We start from the raw sequence: 6,784 nt of genomic DNA on the forward strand, positions 1-6,784 counted from the left end.
GAGGATTTGTTGGATTACTATGGATATTGGGTGATGTTGGTCGATCGTTTGGCCGGTCATCGATCATCGGTTATAAACATGTCTTGAATTTTCTTAAGCTTGATGCATTCTATCTTGTTATGTGTTTAGAATTCATCCAACAGTGGGGAATGTTGTGTTTTCTTGGTTAGATACAGGGGGTGATCTCCGATCCATGTGGGACTTGAGATACCCGTCACGGCTAGGCCCTAGTTTGGGTTGTAACAAACTTAAAGCAAATTTATCTTCCAAAGCTAAATTGTTAACATATGTTCCTGGTTTTAAAACTAAGCTCGATGACTCTGAATGAATTTAGATATGCAGAGTTTATATGTCTTCTTTTTTGTGTGGTTTGGTTTTCTGTACCTGTTTCTCCCTCAGTGTAGTGCATTAGCAATTTTCATGTAGTTGAGATATTAAATTAAACTTTCTTTTATTGTTTGTTTCAATTTCATGACTTATCAGACTTTTGGAGTCAGGGAGTAGTTGTGTTTTCTTCTAGAATAGCCTAAGTTGATTCTATATGGAGCATTCATTTCCTACGATATGAAGTGGTAACATGTATTTTTTTGTGTATATAAACCAGTTTTAGCATACTTTGACTAATTACACGATATATCCATCACCTCTCATCTACAACAGAAATCACATAACTATGTCCACGGTGTGGTAACATGTTTGCTTTTTGTATTTTTCCTAAGAATAGAAAAATAAAAGAATTGATGTAGCATAATCCTGGATTTAATAGAAAATAACTATTCACCTTACTTCTATCAAAGTGTGAAATTAAATACACAAACATCAAATTAGGCAAGTGCATTTTAGGGAGGAAATTAGCTATAATCGTGAAAATATACTATGTCAATAGAATGTCGATAATTTTTTATGTTATTAGTTTATGGCTTGATTTGATAGACATGTGCAAGGAGATAGAATTTGACTTGATCATTTTTCAAAAGGAAGAAATATTAGGATAGAGTGCAACCAAGTCTTGATTTTAGACATCCTACCTATCCCAGGGTATGTGGTCACATGTAATTTATAGGGTGGAAAAGAAAAGGGACTATATCGAGTTGGAAAGTCGAGTGAGGTCTTGTTGAGGTTCCGGTCCACAACTCTGTTATTATATCAAAAATAAAAATTACAAGTTAAAAAGATAAATGAAATTATAAAATTCCTATCTATGCAGCTTCTCTTGATTTTTGACTTGAGTCTTCAATGCTTTCAAAAGTTACAAAATATCTGATCTTTTTTCGATTGAACTTGAAAATAGATTCTTTCTCCATGTAAAATTTTGTTTTGGAGATGAACTCAAAAATTGACCATATTCTGCAGGCAGTACTTTTGAATTTGGACTTGGACTTAAAAATCTTCAACCTATTTTTCTAAGCGGGCTCGTGACTTTTAATTTCTTCACACTATTCTCAAGGCAGGCTCCTGGCTTGCTATTTTTTCACTCTGTTCTTCAGGCGGGCTCTTGAATTGCAATTTATTCACCCTATTCTCTAGACGGGCTCCTGACTTGCTATTTCTTCACCATGTTCTTCAAGCAAGATTTTGACTTGCTATTTCTCCACCCTATTCTCCAGGCGGGCTCCTGACTTGTTATTTCTTCAACATGTTCTCCAGGTGGGCTCTTAACCTGTAATTTCTTCATCCTATTATCTAAGGGGGCTCCTAACTTGCTATTTCTTCACCCTATTCTCCAGGAGGGCTCCTGACTTGTAATTTCTTCAACCTATTCTTCAGGCAGGCTCCTGACTTACAATTTCTTCACCCTGTTCTCCAGGCAGGCTTCTAAATTTTAATTTCTTCATCTTGTTCTCCAGGAGGGCTCCTGACTTGCAATTTCTTCGCCGTATTCTCCAGGCAGGCTCCTGACTTGCTATTTCTTCACCCTATTCTTAAGGCGGGCTCCTAACTTGTAATTTCTTCACTCTATTCTCTAGGCGAGCTCCTGGTTTTCAATTTCTTTACACTATTCTCCATGTGGGCTCCTAACTTTCAATTTATTTACCCTATAATCTAGGTGGGCGCTTGACTTGCAATTTTGTCACTCTGTTCTTTAGGTAGGCTCCAGACTTGCAATTTCTTCACTATATTGCCTAGGTAGGCTCCTAACTTTCTATTTTTTCACCATGTTCTCCAGGTCATCTCTTGACTTGCAATTTCTTCACCCTATTCTCCAGAAGGGCACCTGACATGCAATTTCTTTGTATTATTCTCCAGGTGGGCTCCTGACTTGCTATTTCCTCATCCTGTTCTCTAGGTAGGCTCTTGACTCGCAATTTCCTTATCTTGTTCTCCAGGCGGGCTCCTAACTTTCAATTTCTTCACCCCGTTCTCCAGGAGGGCTCCTGACTTGCTATTTTCTTACCCTATTCTCCAGGAGGGCTCCTGACTTGAAATTTCCTCATCCAGTTCTCCAGGCGGGCTCCTGACATTTAGTTTCTTCACCTTGCTCTCCAAGCGGGATCTTAACTTGCAATTTCCGTATCCTGTTCTCCAGGCAGGCTCTTGACTTTTAATTTCTTCACCTTGTTCTCCAGGAGGGCTCCTGACTTTCAATTTCTTCACCCTATTCTTCACCACAAGCTTCTGAAATCAACATCAAAAATAGAGTGAAAACTATCCCAAACGAAGGATATGATAAAGTGAGATCTCCTTTTTCCAAAAAATAAAGTCCAATTTTTTAGGAGGGTCCTAAAATAAAGTTCTAAATAATATGAATGAATTTTTTTTGCCCCATTTTATCATCAGAAAACTTTTGTGAATGTCAAAACCAATCACAACTACTTCCAAAAATGCATAACACAATATTGAATCAAGACTCTGATCAACAAATGCATCTTCTGAGGATAAAATTGCATGACCAAAGCTAAAAAGTGTCTCTTGAGAGTAAAAGTGAGATATTTTGACTAAAAGGTGCATATTTTAGGATTAAAGGATCAAATTAGAAAGTGCACCTCCTAGCCATGAAACATGAAAGATACAAATTAGAAAGTATGTCTCTTAGGAGTACATGATGATGAGTTTTATCATAATTGTGATTACCAAACATGTGCAACAACATTGCCTCTTGCATTTACAGAAGTAAGGAATTGCACCTCTTGATATTTAGGCTCTGAAGTCCTTGATTTGAAGACACCATGTGTTCCTGCTTCATACAAAAAAAACTTGTGAGTTTAAAAAGACGGTGGTTGATTTGTGGCTTTAGCTTTTGATGTGATTGCTCTTGCACTTGTCAGATTCAATATTGCTTCCAACTATTGACATATGTCATTGTCTTGATTCACCGTTGATCCGAACTTAAATTATTAAGAGTGAATCTAAAACAAACAAAGTATCTCAGTTTTTTTATAGCTCCCAAATAAACCCTTTGAACCTTGGTATTTCCATGAATCCACAAACTTATCTGATGACAAAACTTTCTACATGTCTTATTCGGCTTAGAATTATGTTTCTTTCACGTGTTAGCCTTTTGTCTAACTTCGTGCAATTGAAAAGGCTGGTAGAAAGTTTTAAAACCCTTTCTCATTTGTTTTTACATGGGCTTTACTTAAAGATATGAGAAAAATGATAAAAAAATTCTATTTGGATAACAGACTCGATAGCACATAAATAGAAATATAGATAAGAAAGAAAAGACAATGAATGTCCCCTTTTGAAAACAAAGAAAAGAAAAACTTTTCTTTAAGTAACAGTCAACTCTAATGATTATGAAATACATTTTGGATTAAGCCGCATGATCTTTCCATTCAAACTTTTCACTAATTGTTGTTGAGTTAATCACCCTAAAACTGAGTTTCTTCCTTAGGCTCACTGCACTCATAGACCTTATTAGGCTAGTGATGCCTTGAAGGGTTTTCACTAACAAGCCTTTCTCATTTATCTTGCTCTCAACTCACCATCGCACTATGGTGTCTGTGAGGATTTTCATCAATGAGACTCTCTCATTTTCATTTCTCTCAAACTTAGTGTGAGGATTTTCACCAATAAGACTCTTTCATTTACATTTCTCTTAGCTCACCATCGCCTTACGGTTCCCATAGGTGTTTTAACCAATAAGACTCTCTCATTTTTATTTCTCTCAAACACACTAATATGATGGTGTTCGTGAGAATTTTTACCAATGAGGCACTCTCATTTTTCATTTCTCTCAACTTACAATTGCCTTACAATATCCATTAGGATTTTTACTAATAAGACTCTCTCATTTTTTATTTCTCTCCACTCACAATCATTTTATAGCGCCCGCGAGAGTTTTCACCAATAAGACTCTTTCATTTTTATTTCTCTCCTGATTCCTTATGTTGATGAAGACAAGTAGTACCCAAAGCACAACGTCATATACTTATCGTATGCTTAGCCTTTAACATTCCCAAAGATTAATCTGAAGGTCTTTCTTTAGTTGTAACGTGGCTTTTGGATAAGGTTATAAAGAAAGGATGGCATGAGGCTCAAATGACACTTGAAATGGGTGAGATTTATAGCTTTTGAAATCAACTCAAACAATGAAAATTAACTGTTGCCCTAGTTTCTTTTGATCGGATAATTCTAAATTGTTTATTTGGTTGGACTGAACCGTAGAGTAGGGCTGCCTATGTATCTTATCATTGCAAGAATCAGGTCAAACATAGTTCCAGAAACTTGTTCTCTTGATTGATTTTGATATTTTTTTCATTTTTTTCTAATTTTGACACTCTGATCTCTTTTTTTACTCACTCTCTTTGTTTGAACTTTTCCTGACTCTATTCTTTTGCTCAACACTTTTCTTTCTTTGTTTTTTTAAATTTTTGATGACTCCAATTTGATTCCAAAAGAGAGGTATGAAAAAAAGTAGAACTAAAACTCAAATGGGATAAACAAAGGATGAAACAATGTCTGGAAAGCAGAATGAAATGTCTTCGGCATATCAATCCTTAAAATACAAGTACAAAGAATGGAATATAAAAATCAAAGATGAAGTGCACTTATATCTTTTCACAACATTAACTTAAACTGAGCATACTCACTTCTTTTTCCGCACTTATCAAACATCCAACTCCACGTTTGTTGTACATACCTCACATCGAATGACTCATACTTTAGTGGAAGGAATTTTCTTTTGTTCCTATTGACATAGGAGCTCGTTCCTCTAATGTTTGATCCAATTCAAAATATTTGAGATATGTATTTCAACTGAAGACTAAGTTATTCTTGTGATTCTCAAAATGATTATCTTAGTTTATTCAAGTAAGACTTCGGCTCGATCACCAAATGTCTCAAAACTCTATTTACTCTCTTAGATGTTCTTTTTCTAATTTTAACATTCTGATTTAATACCTCATAATTAAACCGAATTTTAAGATTTGGCTGAAAATTCCACAAGTATTTCATATCACTAGAAATGATCATAAAATGAATAATATAAAGAGGACAAACAATAACAACAACAACAATAAACCCAATATATTCCCACAGAGTAGGGTCTGGGGAGGGTAAGATGTACGCAGTCCATACCACTACCTCCGAAGAAGTAGAAATATTGTTTCTGATAGACCCCCAGCTCAAGACAATGAATAATAATCAAATCCATAATAATAAAGCATGAAACAATACGACATAACATAAATGCGACACTCAAAGATAATATTAGACATGAAAGAGTAAACAACTTCGTAATAGAGCATGAAACAGGATGGCATAGCAATAAATATTACACCCCCCAAGTAATACCCTACAATGGCGACCCAAACCGACACTAGCCTTCTATCCTAATTTATGACCTCTAGATCCTCTTATCTAGGGTCATGTCCTCAGTAAGCTATAACTACTCCATGTCTTGCCTAATCATCTCTCTCCAGTACTTCTTCGGTCTACCCCTACCTCGCCTAAAACCGTCCAAAGATAGTCTCTCACACCTATAAATCGGAGTATCTGTGTTTCTCCTCATCACATGTCCGAACAATCTCAATCGAACTTCCCATATCTTTTCCTCTACCGACGTCACTCCAACCTTCTCCTGGATAGTCTCATTCCGAACTCAATCACCCCTAGTTGACCTACACATCCAACGCAACATCCGCATTTTTTCCACCTTCATTTTTTGAATGTAGGAGTTCTTGACTGGCTAATACTCCGCTACATATAACATGGCCGGACGGACTGCCATCTTGTAGAATTTGCCTTTAAGCTTTGGCGGCACCTTCTTGCCACACAACACCCCCAATGCGAGCTTTCACTTTATATAACCCACCCCAATACGGTGAGAGACATCCTTATCAATCTCACCATTCCCCTAAATCATAGGCCCGAGATACTTAAAACTATCCCTCTTACACACCACCTGAGAATCCAACCTTACAACCACTTTATCCTCCTGCCTCATGTGATTAAACTTGCATTCCAAATATTTTATCTTGTTCCTACTCACTCTGAACCCTTTGGACTCAAGGGTCTGTCTCCACACCTCCAATTTATCATTCACACCCCTTCGTGTCTCGTCAGTCAAAACCACATCATCTGCAAAAATCATACACCAAGGCACATCTCGTTGAATACGCTGCATCAATACATCCATCACCAAATCAAACAAAAATGGACTAAGAGTAGATCCCTGATGCTACCCTGTCAAGACAGAGAAATTCTACGAATCTCCTCTGTCCATTCTCACTAGGGTTTTAGCTCCATCATACATGTCCTTCATTTCTCTAATATACTCCACCGAGACCCCTCACCTCCAATCACCTCCAAAGGACCTCTCTAGGGACTTTGTCATACGCCT

This window comes from Capsicum annuum, chromosome 10, assembly GCF_002878395.1.
Source record: "Capsicum annuum cultivar UCD-10X-F1 chromosome 10, UCD10Xv1.1, whole genome shotgun sequence".
Classification (NCBI taxonomy): Eukaryota; Viridiplantae; Streptophyta; class Magnoliopsida; order Solanales; family Solanaceae; genus Capsicum; species Capsicum annuum.